The sequence below is a fragment of the Protopterus annectens genome, chromosome 9.part0, assembly GCF_019279795.1.
Source record: "Protopterus annectens isolate FY-2018-M chromosome 9.part0, PAN1.0, whole genome shotgun sequence".
In the NCBI taxonomy this organism is placed as follows: Eukaryota; Metazoa; Chordata; order Ceratodontiformes; family Protopteridae; genus Protopterus; species Protopterus annectens.
Window position 1 is genome coordinate 1,802,927,329 of NC_056743.1, and position 23,323 is coordinate 1,802,950,651.

The 23,323-nt window shown below is 43.2% G+C and overlaps 1 protein-coding gene across 2 annotated transcripts in view; it reads left to right on the top strand.

Moving 5' to 3' along the window:
* LOC122812274 (sphingosine 1-phosphate receptor 2-like) overlaps positions 1-23,323 on the top strand; it is a 586,862-nt gene that overhangs the window by 29,432 nt on the left and 534,107 nt on the right. The gene's annotated exons all lie outside the window — the stretch shown is intronic.

Consider the following 23,323-nt stretch of genomic DNA (forward strand, 5'->3'; position numbering starts at 1 on the left):
ACCACACCCAAGAAACCGACGACCCAAACTCAGGCACTTGCTTCCTTGCCTCAGTCTCAAATGCTTAAAATGGTGGAAGACCTTATCATGCTGATCAGGGGAAGCCAAGACACCCCTTCCAAAAGAAAAAGAAATCTGTCTCCTGTAGTTTTGTCTGAACAAGAGTCTGATGACTTTGATGCGTCTGAATATGAAGACATGCAACCCCTCTCTGCTTATGAGGATTCTGATGCAGAGGATTCCATTCCTTCAGCCTCTCCCCTAGAGGATTTTTCCTTTGAGGAAACCCTTCATACCTTAAGGGAGCATTTCCAATAGGAAAGTCAGGACTACCCTGAGTCTAAAAAGAGACTCAGGGAATTCTTAGATCTTTCACAGCACAGTCCCCTGGCCATTTCCCCAGTCCTGGATGTTGTGGAGGAGGTTTTCCTGGAATCCAGCTTGACTCCTGACACACTCCCTCCTGCACCCAGAAAACCAGACAGGTATTACAGAGTCCCTGACTCACACAAATTTTTTTTAAAAATTGTACTGCTGACCCTGAAGTAATTTCTCAAGGGCCTAAAGGAATTAAAGCTACCTCTGCTACGAATCCCACCCCCTCAGATTTCCAGAGCACTAGACAGTTTGGGTAAAAAGTATACACCTCTGCTACTCTTGCTATCGGAGCACTAAATTGCCAGTTCCGTATGCTAAAATTTCAGCAACATACCCTGGAACTCCTCAAATAAAAAATGTCTTCCTTTTCCTACTTGCGCAGAATCTAAAGTTACAAGAGTTAATGCATTCTGCAAGTCAAGTAACCAAACACACCTTGCACTGTGGTTTTGATGCCCTAGAAGCTTCTTGCAGGGCAGCAGTCTCCATTTCTGTCCTTAGAAGACATGCTTGGCTTAAGGAACAGCCCTTGCCACACCTTGTTAAATCTAAATTGTTGGATGCCCCCTTGCACAAAGACAACTTCTTTGGCATGAAGGCAGAAGAGGTCTTAAAAAAGATGGAAGAAAAAGCAAAATATATGCAGACAGTTAAGGACTCCTTACAGGTCCAGCCACCCAGGTTCAGCAGGCATTGCCCCTCCAAGCACTGGTCCTGCCCAGACCCTGTGGAAGCAGTTCCTCCAAACAGCAGTCACAGGAAAAGCAGAGATCTAAACAGTGGACTTTCTCTGCTTCAAAAACAGGGAGTTCCAAACCACCCCCTTATGGTAAGAACTCACAATGACTCTCCTCGCCAACCACCTCCCACTGGCCAACTTCACTTACCCCTAGGAGGAAAACTCTCCTTTCACGCAAGCACCTGGGCCACCAATTCTAACAACCGCTGGGTTCTCAAAGTAGTGTCCCAGGGACACAAATTTTCTTTCCACACCCTTCCAGCTCCAAAATGGTTCTCAGATCTACCTCCAAACCAGTGGGCAGAGACTCAAAAGCAAGTCCTTTCCCTGCTCTCTATGAGGGCAATAGAGCACATTCCAGCAGAACAGAAAGGCCAAGGTTTCTATTCCAGACTTTTTCTGGTACCCAGAAAAGAAGGCACCTGGTGCCCCATCCTTGCTCTATCCATTCTAAACACCTTCCTGGTGATGCCAAAATTCAAAATGCTCACCCTCCAGCAGCTGCCATACATGCTGTCCAATAATTCTTGGTTAGCCACCCTAGACCTAAAAGAGGCCTACTTCCACATTCCTATCAGGGGAATCATGCAGAAATAAATCCCATTTCAGGGCAGGATCTCTGCACTTCCCTTTCGCTTATCTACTGCTCCCAGAGTTTTCACAAAATGTCTGGCTCCAGCCATTGCCTCATACTTAAGATGACTGCCTAATTTAGGCAGACAGCCAGGGAAAGTTGCTCAAGCACCTGGCCTTTGTCAAGTCCCTACTAACCTCCCTAGGGTGCACAATCAACAAAAAGAAATCCAGACAAGTACCCACCCGAAGGAATATATTCCTGTGAGCAAGCCTGGACACAGCATCCCAGATGGCATTCCTTACACCAGAAAAGCAAACTTTCCTGCCAGCCTTCTTCTCCCAACTAGCCACCAGACCCCAGTTATCTGCAAGGAAAACCCTGCAAGCTCTGGAGTTCATGGCATCTTGCATTCTACTCATTCCATATGCCAGACTGCATATGAGGAAACTTCAGTGGTACCTAAAAAGCCATTGGTGTCAACACTCCCAAGACCTAGAGACTCTTATACCCATGATACCTTGCCTCAGAAAAGATTTTCTTTGGTGGGCATCAGCATGCACTGACAACAAGGGACTACCTTTCTCACCACCCCCCACTGCCCAGACTCTCACCACAGACACATCAGACTATGCCTGAAGGAACACCTGTACGGCAGGTGCATACAGTGCCAATGGAGCCCACAGCAAATCCATCTGCACATCAACCAAAAAGAGATGATAACTGTCCAGTATGCCTTGACAGCTTTCAAGCCCCTTCTCTCCCCAGGGGCTCTCCTGATCAAAAGAGACAACACCACTGTGATGTGGTGTATCAAAACGCAGGGAGGGACTCACTCCTACCCTCAATGCAGGCTGGCCATGAGCCTTTGGCACACAGCCTCTGCCATGCAACTCCACCTGTTAGCACAATTCCTACCAGGTTCTCAAAACTCTCTGGCAGACCACTTAAGCAGAAATCTTTGGGACCCACACAAGTGGCAGCTCGACAAAAGAACCTTCACCCTGATAACTCAGAAATGGGGCACCTCGATGGTCGACCTCTTTGCCTCCCATACCACCCACCAGCTCAGTAAGTTCTGCACCAGGGATGCTACTCCGGATGCCCTGTCCTTGCCCTGGGTCAGTCTATTGGTCTATGCCTTTCCTCCACTACCTCTCATCCCCAGGGTACTGCTCAGAATAAAGGAGGAAAAGACAAGGACAATTCTTATTACTCCAGACTGGCCTCACCAGCACTGATATCCCTTGTTGCGCAGCCTGTCCCATCTGCCACCTTGGCATCTCACTCAGATTCCAACCCTCCTGACCCAGAGGGAAGGATAATTCATGCATCCCCAATTACAGACCCTCAGTTTGGCAGCTTGGCTTATTCCATAACCCCCAATCAATCTGCCAACCTCAGTCAACAGGTTCTAGATGTCATACGTGAGGTCAGATGCCCTAGCACTAGAAAGTCTTATGCTGGCAAATGGAACAGTTCAGCAACTGGATTCAGGCTAAGGGAGTCAATAGGGCACAGACCTCCCTCCATCTCATCCTGGCTTACTTAGCTGACTTGCTACACAGTGGTCTTTCTTTTTCCTCTATTAAAATTCATGCCTCTGCTATCTCTACTCATTTCCCCACTGAGCAGCCCCTTTTCTTACACCCTCTGATCAAACAGTTCTTAAGAGGGGCAAACAACTTGAGGCCACCCAGAAGAATGCCAAACCCAGCTTGGGACCTTAATTTTGTGTTGGAAAAGCTCACTCTGCCCCCCTTCGAACCAGCCTCTTCAGCAGAAGGAAGACAGCTTTCCTTCTGGCCATCACTTCAGCCAGAAAGGTCTCCAAGCTGCAAGCACTCGTGGCTGTGGAACCCTTCATCATCTTCCATGCTGACAGAGTATCCCTCAGGACTAACCCGTCCTTCATGCCCAAGGTGGTGTCCAGTGTGGCTCTCAGCCAATCCATTCATTTGCCCACCTTTTTCCCTAACCCACAGAACAAGGGGGAAAGGATCCTGCACTCTCTAGATGTGCACAGACAGCTCAGATTTTGTCTAGACAGGACTAATACCTTCAGAAAGTCTGATTAATTGCTGGTTAGCTTTGCTGCAGGGGCAGAAGGCAAAGCCATCTCCAAACAAACCATTTCCAGATGGATAGCACACTGCATCCATTTCTGTTACAAGCAACATAGAAAGCCTCCCCCAAGGGGGTCAGGACTCACTCCACTAGGGCAGCCGCCACCTCTGCAGCTTTCCTCAGAGGAGTCCCCACCAGGGACATCCTGGAGGCTGCCACCTGGACATCTGTTCACACATTTACCAAACATTACTACTTGCCTATCTTCTCCAAATTCTGTGCAGGGTTTGCATCTGCAGTCTTCAGGGCATCCTAGCCATCCCCTAGTTTTCTTGACTACCTCCACCCATTTCCTCAGCTTTGGGAATCAACCCAAATTTGATGACTGCAACAGTGAAACACGAAGAACATAGTACAGTTGCGTACACTTACCGTAGATGTTGATGTTCGGTGTATTCACTGTTGCAGTCCTGGATGTTCATCGTCTTACACTGCTGCAGTCATTACACTTGGGTTATCCTGCTGTCAGGCGGTTCCCCAGTCGGCCTGAGTTCCAAAGTCTTGGTCCGGCATCGGTTGCTGTTGCCTCCTCCTTGACGTCAGTGCAACAGGGCTATATAAGATGCAGCCAACGCCATTTTCTTCAGTCTTTCTTGCCGCGCGGTGCCCGAAGCAAAAGCAGTTCGCAAGTGCCGGTCGGCCGATTCCTGAGATTTTCATTCCGAATCCAGAACCGAAGTCTTCTACAAAGCTAAGTACCCCATTGGGGAAACTTTTTCTCTCCTCAGACCGATGTCAGTAAAAGTTATTAACTGTATTTCTTGTGGGAAGCAAATACCTCATAAGGATTTCCATTCTTATTGTATTCCATGCCTAGGCCCAGACCACGACGTCACTGGTTGTCGGTTTTGTGCTAGGTTTAACAAGCGCATTATTAAACGTTGGTTTGATTTTGCCTGACATTATTTTGGCAGAAAATTCAATTATACCATGCCGTCGGAACTTCCGATGACCGGAATACATTTATTTATTTATTTATTTTACATTTGTTGACTGGGCTAGTCTAGCTGGATATATATCCATTTTCAGTAGAGGCCCGGGGAGAAAAGCTCCACACAAATACAAACAAAAACAAAAAACAACAACGTATACAAAAAAATATATATCATTACATGGTAAAAAAGGATTAAAAACCATATGATACAGTATAACATTTCAGAGATCAAAGACACTTCAGAAAGTTAACATAGAACATAATCTTTCTTAAAAAGGTGAATAGATGCACTCTAGTAAGAGTTAAGTACAATAATTTACATCAGAATTGAGGGATTTAAGCAATACATTGAATATAGTTTGATTTAGTGATAATTTTAGTTACAAGACTAATTATTAAATATTAGGAAGAAGGTAGAAGAGGAGAAAAACAGGGTGTAGATGTTGATTAGTCAGGTTTACTACAAGGACATAGCCAGTGACTTTGGAGGTAATTTTTGAGTTTTTGTTTGAAGAGTGGCAATGATGTAGTTAGTTTTATATCACTAGGTAGCAGATTCCAGCTCCTTCCTGCTGTATTAGTAAATAGAGAGTCACCGGCTGTGTTATTAGACTTTGTTAAGCTGGCAATGAGTTTACTAGAAGAGCGAAGGGAGTTGAGATTATTATATGGGATTAAAAGTTTTGAGAGTATAGGGGTATTATTGGGTTGGTACAGTATTTTGTGGGCAATAGTGAGTTGGGGGATTAACAGATGGTTTTGAAATTCCAGCCAGTCTAGTTGCATCAGGTTAGAACAGTGGTGAGTTCTAAAGGGATTTCCAGTAGCGAATCTGGCAATATTATTGTAGCAAGTTGCAAGTTTGTTAAGGTTAGTTTTCTTAAGGTTAGTAAAAATAGGTGAGGCATACAGAAGAGTTGAGATTAGATGGGAATGAGCGATCTTGGCTCTAGCTGATGTGGTTAAGAAAGACTTAATTCTATATAAGGATCCTATTTTTCTGTTGACTATTTTAATGGTGTTGTTAATATAGGTTCATATGTTCATACTAGGCTATCTGCCCTAGGGCATTTATAAGCCTAGCCAGAATGTGTTTGGCTTTCACCACCCATTTTAAATTTATTTTGCTATGCCCTTTTTCGAGGTTAGTATACTGTGCCTCTGTCTAACAGTGACACAGAAGTGATACCCGGGGTAAACCTACGATCTCCCATCCACTCATCAAGATTCCTCTTGAAGAGAGTCAATGAGGGACTCTGCCTAACCTGGACTGGGATTTTATTCCAGAGTGAAGGGAGCCTCTGGGTTATGAATCTGTCCCTCCAGCATGTCCTATTTATTTCAGTGCTGAGGTTCAAGTCTCTCGAGCGCATAGCTGGATGGGATTTGGATTTTCTGAGGTGCAGCATGTCCATTAATTCCGGGTTGGACATGGCTTTATACGTCAGGCACAGATCGCCTCTGAACAGGCGGTATGCCACTGAGTAGAGCTGGAGTTTCTTTAACCGGGCAGCATATGGCATCTGTTTGAGCCCTTTGATCCTCTTGGTGAGATACTTTTGGGGTCTTTCCAGTTGCTGCAGGTGTCTGGTAAGGTACATCCCAAAAGGGGCATTGTACTCAATTATGGGCCTGATGAGGGATGAGTAAAGAGGCACGATGACATCCCCTGATCTAGATGTGAATCCCTTCATGATTAGGTGGGCTATATAAAATGTTTTTCTAACCACTTTGGCCACGTGGTTGTCAAATGAGAGATTGCTATCAACTTGGGTCCCCGGGTCCCCAGGTCCCTAATTACTTCTTCTGTACTTAATGGATTACCACCTATGTGGTAATTTGTGGGCACTTTGTTTTTGCCAAAGGGGATGACTATACACTTTTTGGCATTTAGCTTGAGGCCATGGCTCTGGCACCAGTTGTCTGTTTCTATGAGGCCCTTTTGGAGGATGCTTGTGTCGGCTGGAGAATCGATTATGGCGCCCAGTTTGCAGTCATCTGCAAACTTGGTCAGCCACAGTCCTTCTGTGTTGGCCTGTACCTCCGAGAAATATATACCGAACAAGAGAGGTCCCAGGACTGAGCCTTGTGGGACACCACTTGTAACTGGTTTGGAGTCTAACATGGCTCCAGCAATTCTAACCATGTGGGTTCTGTCCTTGAGCCAGTTTGCAATCCATCTAGTGACATAGGGGTTTATATTTAAGCTGGTGAGCTTATCTATAATGCCCGAGTGGGGTATTGTATTGAAGGCTTTTGCGAGGTCCAGGTAGGCTGTGTGGACCACCTTCCCCTCGTCAATGGCCTTGGTGACTGTTTCAAAGAAATCAACCAGGTTTAAGAGGCAGGATCTGCCCTTAACAAAGCCGAACTGGGTAGGATCCAGTGTTTGTAGGCCCCCAATATCTTTATTTATGAGGTCCATGATGATCCTTTCCATAGCTTTGCAGACCAAGCTAGTCAGGCTTATGGGGCGATAGTTTCCAGGATCCGTTGAGGCACCACCTTTATGGAGAGGGACCACTGTTGCTGTACGCCACTCTTTGGGCACATATCCTGCAGTAAGGCTGAGATTTAACAGTAGTTTTATGTTTGGGTTTAGCTCTTCTTGGAGTTCATGTAGGACGCAGCCCGGGACACCGTCTGGTCCCATTGATGCTGTGTTTTTTGCTTTGGAGAGGGCGGCTCTTACCTGAGCATCTGAGATGTCAGGGGGGCAGCACTCTGCTGGGATAGATATTTGCCCTTTTGGTGGGGGGGTGAGAAGTTTGCGCTGAACCTGTCAGCTAGGATGTTGGCAATGTCTGTGGGTTCGGTGTATTTTTTGTCATTTTGGACTAATTCTGAGCATATCTGGGAATTACCACCCAGGTTCCTAACATAACTAAAGAAAGCTTTGTGATTATCCTTAGTGTCCTGTGCAATTTTTCTCTCGAAGCTGGCCTTAGACAATTTTATGTGTGCCCGTAGTTTTTTGCTAATACTGATCAGTGATGCCTTCCCTTTTTGGGATTTTGCTCTATCATTTAGTAACTTCCTCCTTCTATTGTATAGTTTGTTTATGGCTGGGGTCCACCAGACAGGACGTCTGCCTTTGGAGGATTGGGTCTTGGTTTTATTTGGGATCGATGATCCATGCATTCCTGAAGGTGTTCATAGAATGCGTTTATAAAGGATTCTGTGGTCTGGGCGTATTTTCCACAGACCCGGGGCTTTGAAGGATTCCACCTCAGTTTTGAGGAGTGTGAAATTTGCTTTAGAGAAGTTTTTCACTGTGGTTTTCTGGGCAGGGGTGGGATCGGGATGTGAATATCCAGTGAGATTAGTTTATGGTCTGATCTTACCAGTGAGGGATACACTTCTGGTCTGGAGCATAGAGTCCCCATGTTGGTGATGATCAGGTCCAGTATGTTTTCCCCTCTTGTGGGAGTGGTAACAAGTTGTTCCATAGCATTTGAGTTTATAAATTCTAGGAACCTTTGGGCTAGGGTGTTGGAGCTAGAGTAATGCTCCCAGTCTATGTTTGGGTAGTTGAAGTCGCCCAATATAATGGTGTTTGGAGAGACCTTCATATTTTCCAGTGTTCTCAGGAAGGCCGAGTGGGGTTCCTGGGTTTGGGAGGGTGGTCTGTAGCAGGCTATAAACTGGAAGGCAGTTTTACCCACTGTTAGTTGCACATGGATAGTCTCTGATGCTTCGTGCTTTGCCACCAACCTGGAGGTGTGGGTATCTTTGATGAACATCGATACTCCCCCTCCTTTTGTGGTTTGGTCCAAGTTTTGGGGGCGAAAAGCATGGTATGAGGTATAACCTGGTAGTGCTGGAGAACTCTCGGGAGCCCTGAACCAGGTTTCTGTTACTGCACAGATATCGATGTTCTCCATGCTAAGGAGAGTTTTGAGTGCATGCATCTTGAGGTTTAGACTTCTGGCGTTGAGTAGCATTACTCTTAGTTTCTTATCCCTTGTGATACCTATGGAGGTGGGTTTGTCTTTTGAGCCTTGCCTAAAAAAGGCACTATGGGGGTAGCAATAGCCTTTGCCAATATCTGAAAGCCCAGAGGTGACAGGTGCAAGCCATCCCTAGCGAAGCATTGTGGCTTGTCGAGCATATCATCCCAAGCTGACAGACATTGGATCCCCTTTGAATGACACCAGTACTTAAGACAATTGTTGAAATTGATCATCTTGTCTTCATACTGTGGCATCATTCTTGGTGAGGGTAAGATGCTACTCAAGGTCAGGGTCATACCGGCCTGGGCTACATGCTCAGAGAGCTCCTTTATGTCTCTTTTCATGTAGTCCAGGGAGGTACGTCTCAGGTCATTCACACCAGCATGGACAATGACTGAGTCATATTTGTACTTGCCTTGGAGTGACCTGAGTGCTTGTGTTATGTGGCGGATCCTAGCGCCCGACAGGCTGCTCACCATGACCCTCTCCTTGTTCAGCCTGGTGAGCGGGACGTCAGTGTGCCTGACGATAGAGTCACCTATTACAAGTGTATCAGGTGTGTTGTTTAGTCTTAAGGGCTGTGACTGTTCGCACACTGGCTTTGTGAGATATGTGTTGCACGTGTTTTGTTTTGGGGTAGTGGCTGCTTGGGTGTCTGCTTTGGAGGTCTCTGCTGCTTCGCAGATCTTTATTTAGAGACTCAGTATGTTTTGTGTGATTATGTGTTTGGTTTGCTGTCGTGGTGGGTCTATGTGAGACTGGAATTGTAGTGAGTGTGGTTTCCTTCTCCTCCTGACTGGTTATGCCAGTACTGAGTTGAGAGAGCTTAGCCTCCAGTTTGGCTATATGGTTGCATCTCTCACATGTGTTGGAATTTGTTGGGAGGAGGAGAGGGTTGTCTGTGTACATGAGGCAGTTGTAACATTGCCTCAAGATTCCCAGATTCACCAGCTGGACCGGAGAGGAGATTGACAACTCACCTTTGGACATGCTAGAATAATATTGGGAATTCCTTAATAATTGAAAACCAGGGCCAGTGGGGAGTGAGGGTGTAGTGCTTTTAATTTTTAGTGCTGACTTATATAATTGCTTTAGTGAGCAAGTGCCAGGCAACTTAAGTGCAATGTGTTACAGGTAACTTAAATGCAAAAACGACATACAGTAACTTTCTTTCAAGTGAAACAAGGAAATAAGTACAGTAAGCAATGCAGATATCACTAGTGATCCACAGAAGCGCTGAGAAGCCGCGTATTAGGTGGAATTAGTGTTCCAGGGAAATAACAAGCGAACAAACAACAAGCATATAAACAAAGCTAGATTCAGCAGGCCTGGATCTAGTCTATGCTACAGCAAACAAGGTGTACCAATTTCAGTAAGATACAGTTCAAATATTCAGGCACTATAAACCTTTAACCAGAAATTCCCAGCTCAGAAGGGCAGAGTCCAGCCTCTTCTCCCACAAGAGTGCAGACCACAAACCTTCTTAATGTAAAATAACTGGCCTGAAGCCCAAGTGCTTAAACCAGAACTAATACACTTTAAGAATAACAGACACTGGGCTCTCAGTCAGCAGTTCCCAACTTAGAAGGATGAAAGCTACCTGTCCTGCCACCACAGTGCATGCCACAAACCTTCCTAATGTATAACAACTGGTCTGAAGCCCAAGTGCTTAATCCAAATGACTTAGAATTATAGCTACACTTTAATCAAGTTATTACCAAGCAGTAATAAATACAATTGAATACTTTAGAGAATGCCTGGATTAGTGCTCAAGTTACACAAACAAAGCTAGATCCAGCAGGCCTGAATCCAGTCTATGCCACAGCAAACAAGGTGCACCAACTTCAGTAAGAAGCAGTTCAGATATGCATGCACTATAAGCCTTTAACCAGAAATTCCCAGCTCAGAAGGGCAGAGTCCAGCCTCTCCTCCCACAAGAGTACAGACCACGAACCCTCTTAATGTAAAATAACTGACCTGAAAGCCCAAGTGCTTAAACCAGAATTAATACACTTTTAGAATAACAGACACTGAGCCCTCAAATCAGCAGTTCCCAACCTAGAAGGATGTAAGCTACCTGTTCTGCCACTACAGTGCAGACCACAAACCCTCCCAGTGCAAAACAACTGGTCCGAAGCCCAAGTTTGTTGATCAAAAGAGAGATTATTGTCAATGGTTATTCCTAACAGTTTGGTAGTAGAGTCAAGTGAGATGACAGTGGCATTATTTGAAGAGATTGTGAAGTCTAAGGGGGAGGACCTAATAGTGGGCATAAAGAGAAGGAGTTTCGTTTTTTTGGCATTAAGTAGGAGGTAACGTTTGGTAAACCACATTTCTACCGTGTTGAAGATGTTTTGAGTAAGGGAAGAAAGTTCAGTTGGAGAGGAAGCTGAGCAAATAAGGGTGGAGTCATCTGCATATTGAATGCAGGTCGCTTGAGGAATTGCTAAATGGAGATCATTAATGAATAAAGAGAAAAGAAGTGGTCCAAGAATGGAACCCTGAGGGACACTGATGGTGACAGGTAACAAGGAAGAAATATGATTTTCCCAGAGAACTGCCTGTTGCCTATAGCTGAGGTAAGATCTGAACCAATTAATGGCTAGGTTATCAAAGGAGAGAGATTCAAGAATGTTAATTAGGATGGAATGGTTAACCATGTCGAAAGCTTTAGAGAGGTCGATGAAGACTGCAGAAGAGAGAAGGTTGTTGTTGCGGTTTCTATTGATAGTGTCTATAAAGGATAGGAGGGCGGTGGTAGTACTATGATAAGGCCTAAAGCCATGCTGACAGCTTGCTATTATGTTGTGGAGAGAGAGATACTGTAAAAGTTGTTGGTGAATGCATTTCTCCATAATTTTTGCTAAGGGTGATAGGAGAGCAATTGGTCTATAGTTAGAGTAATCAATAGAGTTCCCACCTTTATGTAAAGGGATAATGTGGGAGATTTTCCAGATGTCTGGGATGGTTCCTTCTTGGATTGTCCTATTTATATGTATAGATATAGGGTATGCGATTACCTTGGCTGCTTTTTGGAGATAAAGAGAAGGAAGCTTGTCAGCAGATGGGGTACAAGGCTTCAGTTTATGAATAAGTCTATAGATGAGAGAGGTAGAGATGGGCTGCAGTTTAAAGTTATGGGAGGAGTGTGCTAAGTTGATTGGAAGGTTGGAGTTATCAGTGTTTAGGTGTCTAGCTAGATATTGTATAGTGTCAGTGAAGAAAGAGTTGAAGGTATTTGCAGTTAGGTGGGGGGTATCTGGATCAGCATCAAGAGGGGTGGGAGTTTTAGAGTTACCTGGGGAAAGCAGTCTATTGATACAAGACCAGAACTTTTTTGGATTATTTTGATGAGTTTGTTGAAGTTTACAGTAGTAGTTTTTTTTGTCAGTAATTATTGCTTTTTTAGTAGTATTTCTAAGCTGGCGGAAATGAAGAAGATCAGAGCTATTTCTATGGCATCTCCATTTGGCCCAGACTTTGTTTCTAAGTAGAATTAGATTTTTAGTTTCATTAGAGAGCCATGGGGCTATGTTGGACTTCATTCTGATGGTACGTTTGGGAGCATGTTTGTCAAGAATGGATACCACCAAGAATGGATACATAAAAAGCGCGAAGACAAGGATAGGCATCTGAGGCCCAAAACTGACGACGAAGCCTTTTCTAGGCCAGTCGCCGGTTCTCTGGGTTTCAGCAAGGTGCCTTCGCAGCCCCTAACGACAGCTTCTGTAGAACCACAGGCTGCCTCTGACTCCCACGTGGAGATGGCTGGGCCTTCGGATGCATAAGTTATTCAGACTACCGAAACTACCCCTTCAGAGGGATCCAGAGTAGCTGAACAACCCGCAGCTTCAGAGGGTGTTTTCAGACCTACTCAGTTAAACATTAAATCTTCTACTAAGTCTAAACCTACTTTAAAAACTAGGAAACAAATACAGCATTCTCCAGGACAGACCTCCATGCCTAAGAAACAAATGTTCAAAATGGCCGAAGACCTAATCACTCTGATCAGGGGTTCCCATTCCCCTCCTGAAAAAAGGCCTAGACAGGATGCAGACTGATTCATCCGATCAGGTATCCATCTCTTTAGATTCATCCTCAGACCTAGGATATTCCTTACCCCCTTATGAGGATTCTGATGCTGAGGAATCAATTCCATCAGCCTCTCCGCCTGAGGACTACTCCTTTGGGGAAACCTTACATACCATGAGGGAGCATTTCCATTGGGAAGGCCAGGATTACTCAGAATCCAAGAAAAGGCTCAGAGACTTCCTTTTATTACCTCAACACAGACCCCATGCTATTCCGCCAGTGTTAGATATTGTGGATGATGTGTATACTGAATCCAGCTTAAATCCTGATTCTTTACCTCTAGCCCCAGTTAAGCCTGACAGATACTACAGAGTCCCTGACTTGCACAAATTTCTTTATAAAAGTCCTGTTGCTGACCCTGAAACTATTTCACAGGGACCCAAAGGGGTTAAGGCCTCATCAGCAAAGAATCCAGTCCCCTCTGACAGAGATTCCAGAGCATTAGACAGATGGGGGAAGAAAGTATATACGTCTGCAACTTTAGCAATGAGGGCCTTAAATTGCAAGTTTCACATGTTAAAATATCAGCAATTGTTGATGTCTCAGTTGAAACAAAAAATACTATCAGATTCAGATCCTCCTAATTTAAAGGAAATGCAGGATTTATTGCATGCAGCTGAACAAGTGGGAAAACACACATTGCAATGTGGTTTTGATTCTTTAGAGGCCTCCTGTAGAGCAGCTGTTACAGGTTCTGTCATTAGAAGACATGCTTGGTTAAAAGAACATATGTTACCAGATCATGTTAAAGCAAAACTATTGGATGCACCTTTGCAGCAGGATGTGTTATTTGGAGTTAAGGCGGAAGAGGTATTAAAGAAAATGGAGGATAAGGCAAAATCAATGCAAACGGTGAAGGATTTCTTACAGGTTCAGCCTCCTCGATTTAGCAGAAATTGCCAACAAAGAATTGGTCCTTTCCAGTTTCAGACAGACCTCAAAGGGGCAGATACAGATGTCCAAGAGGTAGAGGTCAACCACAAGGCTCTTACAGGCCTCGACAATGGGGTGCATCAGGCCAGAAAGAAGGGGAAGACAGGCCCCAACCATATAAAAAACAGCCCCAATGACTTCCCACTACAGCTGCCAAACAGCTCTCGCTTGGCAGCCCCCTTGGGGGGAAAGCTGGCATTTTTCATTCACAATTGGCATATGATCACCAAAGACAAATGGGTTCTCAACATTGTATTTCAAGGTTACAGGTTCCACTTTCACACTCTGCCATGGTTAAAAGGAATGCCAAACCTGCCACCAAATCAATGGGCAGAGGCTCAAAAACAAATTACAGCACTCATGGACATGAGAGCTATTCAGAAGGTACCACCACAGGAGCAAGGACAAGGATTTTACTCAAGACTCTTTGATACCCAGAAAGGACAAAGCCAGGAGGCCCATTCTGGATCTTTCTTCCCTAAACACTTACCTGGATGTTCCAAAATTCAAAATGTTGACACTACAGCATCTTCTTCCCATGCTGGGCAAGAAAGCTTGGCTCGTAACCTTGGTTCTCAAGGAGGCATACCTGCATGTCCCTATCAGACAAAACTGCAGAAGATACCTCAGATTCATAGCTGGTTCAATGCACTATCAATTCTCTGCACTGCCATTTGGCTTATCTACTGCGCCCAGGGTCTTCACAAAGTGCCTGGCACCAGTAATTGCATTTTGCAGACAGAAAGGAATTCAAATTTATCCGTACCTGGACGACTGCCTGATTCAAGCAGAGAGCAAGGACATTCTTCTAAAGCATCTGGCGTTTGTAAAACAGTTATTAAGTTGCCTAGGGTACACAGTAAATGAAAAGAAATCAAAACTAGTGCCCTCACAAGAGATAATATTCCTGGGTGCCAGCTTGAATACAATGACCCAGATGGCTTATCTCACGCCAGACAAGCAAGGACATCTGACTCAATATTTTCAGTTGATGGCAACAAGAACCCAACTCCCTGCAAGAAAAAATTCTGCAGGCCTTGGGTTACATGGCATCTTGCATACTACTAATTCCATATGCCAGTCTGCATATGAGGAAACTACAATGGTACCTAAAGAGTGTCTAGTCTCAACACTGTCAAAGTTTGGAAACAGTTATACCACTAATTCCTTGCCTGCAACAGGAGTTTCGATGGTGGGCTCAAGCTTGTCACCTCAGCAAGGGACATCCTTTTATTCAACCCACAGCCAGGCAAACACTGACAACAGATGCATTGGATTACGCCTGGGGAGCACACATGGCAGGAAAATGTATTTAGGGCAAGTGGCCCGCAGAAGAAAGGCATCTTCACATTAATCAAAAAGAGATGCTAGCTGTACAAAATGCCCTAACAGTCTTCAAAGACCTGCTACATCCAGGACAACTACTGTTAAAGACAGACAACACCACAGTTATGTGGTACATAAACAAGCAAGAGGGCACTCACTCTTATCCCCTCTGCAGACAAACCATGACCTTGTGGAACACAGCTCTAAACTATCAAGTTCATCTGCAAGCACAATTCCTGCCAGGAGAGAAAAACACACTGGCAGACGACTTAAGCAGAAGCATCATGGATCCCCAAGAATGAGAATTGAATCCACAAATATTCAGAATGATAACACAGAAATGGTGGAGCCCGGACATAGATCTGTTTGCATCCCCAATTAACTGCCAGCTACAGAAATTCTGCACAAGGTCTTACCATCCACAAGCAAGGAAAGTGGATGCCCTCTCATTCATCTGGAAAAATCTACAAGTATATGCTTTCCCACCACTGCCTCTCCTTCCAAAGGTACTTATCAAAGCCAGGCAGGAAGAGCCAAAGATGATCCTGATTGCACCAGACTGGCCACGCCAGCACTGGTACCCAATCTTGAAGAACTTAGCACAAGGACCACCCTGGATTTTGCCTCAAATCCCACATCTGCTGACTCAGCACAACAATCAGATACTTCACAGCCAGCTAAAGAATTTAAACCTGGCTGCATGGAAGATTACCTAGTCAAGCAAGCAATGCCTCTCTCCAAAGCTGTTATGGATGTCATTCTGGAGGCCAGAAGGCCTAGTACCAGGAAAGTCTATTTGGATAAATGGAAGAGATTCTGTGTCTGGAACCAGGCTCACAGCCTTGACCCTCTTGTCCCAAATATTCCTCAGATACTATAATATTTAACTGAGATGCTGGACAAAGGCCTCTCCTTTTCATCCATCAAGATCCACACCTCTGCCATCTCTGCTCATTACAACACAGATCCACCAATTTTTTCTAATCCTTTGCTAAAACAGTACCTCAGAGGGGCTAAAAACATAAGACGGCCTCGTAGAGCACCTACTCCAACTTGGGACCTCAACTTCGTGTTGGAAAAATTAACTTTACCTCCTTTTGAGCCAGCTAACACAGCAGATTTAAAATATATCTCTTGGAAAACTGCTCTACTCCTGGCAATAACATCAGCACGAAGAGTTTCAGAATTACAGGCACTAATGGCAGTGGAACCTTTCATCATTTTCCACCAAGACAGGGTGCCTTTAAGAACTAACCCTACATTTATGCCTAAGGTGGTATCAAGTGTGGCTCTTAACCAAACTATTCGCTTGCCAACTTTTTTATCCAAATCCACAGAATAAAGGGGAGAGACTACTGCATTCCTTGGACATACACAGGCAGTTACACTTCTACTTGGACAAAACCAAAGCTTTCAGAAAATCTGAGCAATTATTGGCAGCATATGCTGCAGGAGCACAGGGAAAAGCCATTTCAAAACAGACTATTTCAAAATGGATAGGACACTGTATACATTTCTGCTATACACACCATGGAAAACCTGTACCTAACAGCATTAGATCTCATTCCACAAGGGTAACAGCACTTTCAACTGCCTACCTCAGAGGAGTACCTACCAAGGACATTTTGGAAGCAGCAACTTGGAGTTCTGTTAATACCTTCACCAAGCATTACCATTTGCTTTTATACTCCCAGTCCAGAGCTGGCTTTGCAACTGCTGTGCTGCAGGGTCTAATAGCTACCCCTAATGCCTTATAGAACCAGCCTCCCTACCTCAGGTTTGGGATTCCACCCAAGTGTAATGACTGCAGCAGTGTAACACGATAAACATAGTACAGTTTTGTACCTACCATAAATGTAGATGTTTGAGAGTAAACACTGCTGCAGTCCAGGTTACCCTCCCTCCTTCCCCTCTTACTTGCTGGTACGTACCTAAGTCTTCTACCCTTTACTACCTATGGGAGAGTATTTGCTGGTAACTGAAAGTTGTTGTTGTTTGCTTTTCTTATGTATGTTTTATTAGCAATTGGAATAGCCTACCTTTTTGGGGGCACCTGACATCTGGGGCAAGAAAAACTGAAGAAAATGGCGTCGGCTGCATCTTATATACCCCTGTCACACTAACGTCAGGGAGGAGGCGACAGCAACTGACGCCGGACCAAGACTTTGGAACTCAGGCCAACTGGGGAACCGCCTGATGGCAGGATAACCCAAGTGTAATGACTGCAGCAGTGTATACACTCGAACATCTACATTTATGATAGGTACAAAACTGTACTTTTCCCTTCCTCCATCCCCCTCTTCCTCTTCTCTTTCCTTACAAGAGACATATTGGTATTTACTTTCTACTGGTGGGGTTTTTCCACCAGAACCTGGCTCCCACTTGGGAGCTCCTGACAGGTTAGGGCAAGAAAAACTGATGCAATGGCATCGGCTGCCTTTCTTTGTACTACTGTCGACCTGATGTCAGTCCTGAAGTGACAACAACCAATGCAGAAATACTAAGCCTCTGGTATTCGGGCCGGCCGAGGGCTATCCTGGCAGGGATAACCCAAATGTGATGAATGCAACGGTGAATGCACTTAACATCTACATTTATGGTAAGTGTACACAACTGTACTTTCTTGTTTATGCTTTTCTTTTTGCATTGCATTTTTCACTTTGGTGTATCTTGGCCACTTGACACAGGACATATATATGCATGTAGAGTAAGCTAGAATGTTCTTCATTTTTCTGTTGCATTATGTAGCCATGATGTGGCTGTGACTTGCTGTCTGGCTGCCCTGTAACAATCATCTACTAATATTTTACACAGACCCTTTCCCCTTTATTGTTAAAGGTGGCAGTGTATCAGGGTAAACTTCCTTCTTTATAGCAGGAAGTGTCCTTTGGGGTGCCCTGATGGCTGAAGTAATTTTGCTGGTTCCTAATGCTCAAAGAGGAAGTACATACCTGCGTCATTGTGAGAGTAAGTGACCATGGAGCTGATCTTGGTGATGATAGCTTTATCACTGACACTGTGAACTTGCATTTCCCAGTGCTCTTCCAGAATGTTTATTTCATCTGTTATGAGCTTGATCCACTGGTTTGGATTATGACATTGAAAGGGAAAGGGATTTAATTGTTATTATTTTTTTCTGCTTACTTACAAAGCTTGTGTAAACAATCTGTAGTTGATTCTTTTGCATCTTGCATATAGAAATAATATTTCAATGTGTAAAAAATATTTTAAAAGATTTTCTGCTTGGAATGGACAGTAGGTAAGATGCATATACTATGGCAATAACATGACTATTGTCCTCTTATGTTTATTAAAAAATAATGTCAGCACCTTAATGTTAGTCCATGTAAGCTTTGAAGAATGTCCATCATCGTTTTTTTTAATAATCTGACTCATGCTGACAGACAAAAGGGGATGTGACCACAGGGTGCCCTTTGACTTTGGCTTTATTTTACATTATTTAAAAGGTGAGTGGCCATTTTAATGCTAACAAATGCAGCTGTCAGACTTCATAAGTTAATCTTTAGCACTATTAGCACCTCAGTAAACATTATTTAAGGGAAATGCAGAAAGCCCCATTCATTTAAGTACTGTACCACAGAAAGCCCCATTCATTTAAGTACTGTACCACAGAAAGCCTTATTCATTTAAGAACTGTACCACAGAAAGCTCCATTCCTTTAAGTACTGTAGCACAGACAGCCTCATTCACTTAAGTACTGTACCACAGAAAGCCCCATTCATTTAAGTACTGTACCACAGAAAGCCTTATTCGTTTAAGAACTGTACCACAGAAAGCCCCATTCATTTAAGTACTGTATCACAGAAAGCCAAGTTCATTTAAGTACTGTACCACAGAAAGCCTCATTCGTTTAGGTACTGTACCACAGAAAGCCTCATTCATTTAGGTACTGTACCACAGAAAGCCTCATTCAAGTACTGTACCACAGAAAGCCCCATTCATTTAAGTACTGTACCACAGAAAACCCCATTCATTTAAGTACTTACCACAGAAAGCTCCACTCATTTAAGTACTTACCACAGAAAGCCCCATTCATTTACGTACTGTACCACAGAAAGTCTCATTCATTTAAGTAGTGTACCACAGAAAGCCTCTCATTTAAGTAGTGTATCACAGAAAGCCCCATTCATTTAAGTACTGTACCACATAAAGCCTCATTCATTTAAGTACTTAGCATAGAAAGCCTCATTCATTTAAGTACTGTACCACAGAAAGCCCAATTCAAGTACTGTAGCACAGAAAGCCTAATTCATTTAAATACTGTACCACAGAAAGCCCCATTCATTTAAGTACTTACCACAGAAAGCCTCATTCATTTAAGTACTGTACCACAGAAAGCCCCATTCATTAAAGTACTGCACCACAGAAAGCCTCATTCACTTAAGTATTGTACCACAGAAAGCCCCATTCATTTAAGTATTCATTTAAGTACTTATCACAGAAATCCCCATTCATTTAAGTACTTACCACAGAAAGCCTCATTCATTTGAGTACTGTACCACAGAAAGCCTCATTCATTTAAGTACTGTACCACAGAAAGCCCAATTCAAGTACTGTAGCACAGAAAGCCTCATTCATTTAAGTACTGTACCACAGAAAGCCCCATTCATTTAAGTACTTACCACAGAAAGCCTCATTCATTTAAGTATTGTACCACAGAAAGTCCCATTCATTTATTTTTATTATTTATTTTATTTTATTTATTTTACATTTGTTTACCGGGCTAGTCCAACTGGATATAAATCCGTTTTCAGCAGAGGCCCGGGGAGAAAAGCTCCACAATGATCATACAGACATTGATTTACATACTGAAATACAATTTTGTAGGAGGAAACATAAACAGGGAAAAACAAAGTATACATACAAATAAATTAAGTAATTAGAAGAAATGCAAGTAATAGAAAAAATAGATTAATTAAGGACAATGTTCAGGAGGAGATAGAAAATGTAGGATCTGGAGATATAGGAGAAAAGAGAGAACAATTAGTGAGCAACATGAAGGAAGGCAGGGAATTAAAGATTTAGTCTGGTTTAGTGCAAGGACATAGCCAATGACAGTTAAAGAATAGTTTAAGGTTAGTTTTGAATTGGTTGAGAGAGGTAGCTAGTCTTAGGTTATTTGGAAGGGAATTCCATAGTTTTCCGATGGAATTGGCAAAAAGAGCATCGCCACCTGAATTATTGGATTTCGTTGTTTGAACCAGGACACTTTTAGAGGAACGAAGACTATTTAGATTGGAATAGGGGGTTCAAAGTTTGTACAATGAGGGTTTTTTTTCTGGTTCTTTGATAATTTTAAATGCTTCACTAAGTTGGTTAAACTTGAGAAGATTGGGGAGTTCTAACCAGCCTAGTTTTCTTAGGTTAAGGCAGTGGTGAGTACAGTAAGGTTCACCAGTTACGAATTTGGCAATATGGTTATAAGCTACAGAGAGTTTGTTGAGCTCAGTTTTTTTGAGGAAGGAAAGTACTGGAGAGGCGTAAAGTAGGGTGGAGAGAAGGTGAGTACGTGCGATAGTTAGTTTAGTATGGGGCGTAAGAAAGTTCTTAATTCTATACATGGAACCGAGTTTCTTGTTAACTGTCTTTATAGTTTGGCTAATATGAATATCAAATTTGAGCTTGTGGTCAATTGTGACACCTAGTAGTTTGTTGTTGGTGACAGGCTCAATGATGGTCCCATTAGTGGACTGAATGTGGAAGGCCATATTATTAGGGAGTGGAGGGTATAGCCCTAAAGAAGAGGCTAAGGTGGGGAGAATTAGTAGTAGGTTCGTTTTTTTCGGGTTTAGGATAAGTTTCCGTTCAGTAAACCATTTTTCCACTGCAGTAAAGCAGTGTTGGGTGGCTTTCTGGAGGTTATTAAGAGAGAGATCAGAGCAAATCAACGTAGAGTCATCTGCATATTGAATGCAGGTGGCTTTAGGGATGACTGAATGGAGGTCGTTTATGAATACAGAGAAAAGAAGGGGGCCAAGTATGGAACCTTGGGGAACTCCTACTGTGTTAGGTAGTAGGTGAGATAGTTTACTTTGCCACTGAACTGCCTGTTGTCTACCAGAGAGGTAAGCATTAAACCAGTTTAGGGCAAGTTTATCAAGGTGAAGGTTTTCAAGGGTTTGTAGTAAGAGTTGATGATTGACCATGTCAAAGGCTTTTGACAGATCAAGAAATAGAGCAGAAGTAATTAGTTTGTTGTTACGGTTGCTGTTGATTGTGTCCACAAAGGAAAGGAGGGCAGTGGTAGTACTATGATGGGGGCGAAAGCCATGTTGAGTTTTGGACAAAAGATTATTTAGAGTGAGATAATGTAGGAGTTGTTTGTGAGCACATCTTTCCATTAATTTTGCAATAGGTGACAGTATTGCTATCGGTCGATAGTTAGAAGTTTCTGTGGAGGAACCACCCTTATGAAGAGGGATGACGTAGGATATTTTCCAAAGAGAGGGGATTGTACCTTCTGTAATAGTCCTGTTAATTAAGATAGAAATGGGTAGGCTACAGCATCTGATGCTATTTGTAGGTATTCGGCTGGGAGTCGATCGGCCGATAGAGTGGATGGTTTAAGTTTTTTCAATAGGGTTCTGATATAGGAGGTGGATATTGGTTGAAGGTTAAAGGCAGGTGGAACTTTGGCAATAGCAGTAGTAATAGAGGAGGAAGAAGAAGGTAGCTGACTGGCTAGTGACTGGATGGTCTCAGTGAAAAAAGTGTTGAAAGTGTTGGCTACTTCTACAGGATCTTTACCAATAAGTTTCTCTGGGGTTGGGGTAGAGGATTTCCCAGAATAAAGGAGGTTATTGAAACCTGCCCAAAACTTCTTTGGGTTATTCTGGTGTCTATCCTGGAGATGACAAAAATAGTTCTTTTTATCCCGGGTTATGTCTGATTTAGTGGAATTTCTGAGCTGCTGAAATTTAATGCGGTCTAGGGATGCTTTTGTGGTTCTCCACTTGTCCCAAGCTTGGTTTCTAAGCTTAATTTTTAATTTAGTTTCCTTGGTAAGCCAAGGTGCAATCCGGACCTTTGATCTGATAAGTCGGTTAGGGGCATGAGAATCCAGTATATTTAGAAATGTGTCATTGAAAAATGACACACTCTCATCAAGGGGAAGTGTTTTTAACATGGACCAGTTACAGGATTTAAGTTCAGCCAAGAATAGTCTTGGGAGAAATTTCTTCTTATTTCTAACATGTCTATATATGGGAGGATTTGTACAGGTCATTTTATGTTTCATGATGAAAGTGACAAGGTGGTCACTGAGGTCATTTGGGAGGGTCCCACTGGTATAGTTTGGTGTATCTTTATTGGTAAGAATCCAATCAATGGTGCTATCTTTTTGATTAGCATTTCCAAGTCTTGTTGGAGATGTGATGTTTTGGGAGAAGCCATGTAAGTTAATGGGCAGAGGATTCTTCTGGTCAGAGAACTTGGACCAGTCAATGTTAAAGTCGCCCAGTATAATGGTTTCCTGAGGGTAGTTCATGGTTAGCCAACATAGGGTTCGTTCCAGGGTATCTTGGTTATTCCCTGGTGGGATATAGACTACAATAAGGTTGATGCTTTTATGGTTGTTTAGGCATATTTTTAGGGAAATTAGTTCTATATTGGAGATCATAGGAGGTTGTAAAGAATTCAATATGATATTCAATGGGTTTCTAAACATAACAGCTATTCCCCCTCCCTTTTTTTTATTCGATCTACCCTAAGCATATTATACCCAGGTGGGAGAATCTCTTCATCCTTTGTGGAAGGTTTGAGCCAAGTTTCAGTTAGACACATGATGTCTGGGAGATGTGTGGCTAGTATAGCATGTAGATTGTGAACTTTGTTATTTATACTTCTAACATTTAGATGGAAGATGAGAAGAGAGCTAGAGGTTCTTAGAGCTGGGTTAGGGGTAATATAGTCTGGGTTTGTGGTTGGGCCTGGGTTGGGGTGAATATCACCATCCTTAGCAATGCATTTTTTCAGGTGGTCTATCAGTCTTAGTAGTTTACATATTATCTTTAGACTATATTTTGTAGTGGTAACTTTAGGGTGACGTAGCGTTAGATATACACCTTTAAAGCAGAATGTTGTAGTGGTGTAGTTAGAAGGAGAAATCAGATTAGTGGGAAGGTTTGAGTAATAGGAGGTGAGACCATTGGGGACGTGAATGCCCTGGAGAGTTTGGTTTTCATATCTGGTTGAGAAATAAAGGATGAGTAAAAGTAGAGGTATAGTTGGGATAATAGAGTTTATTA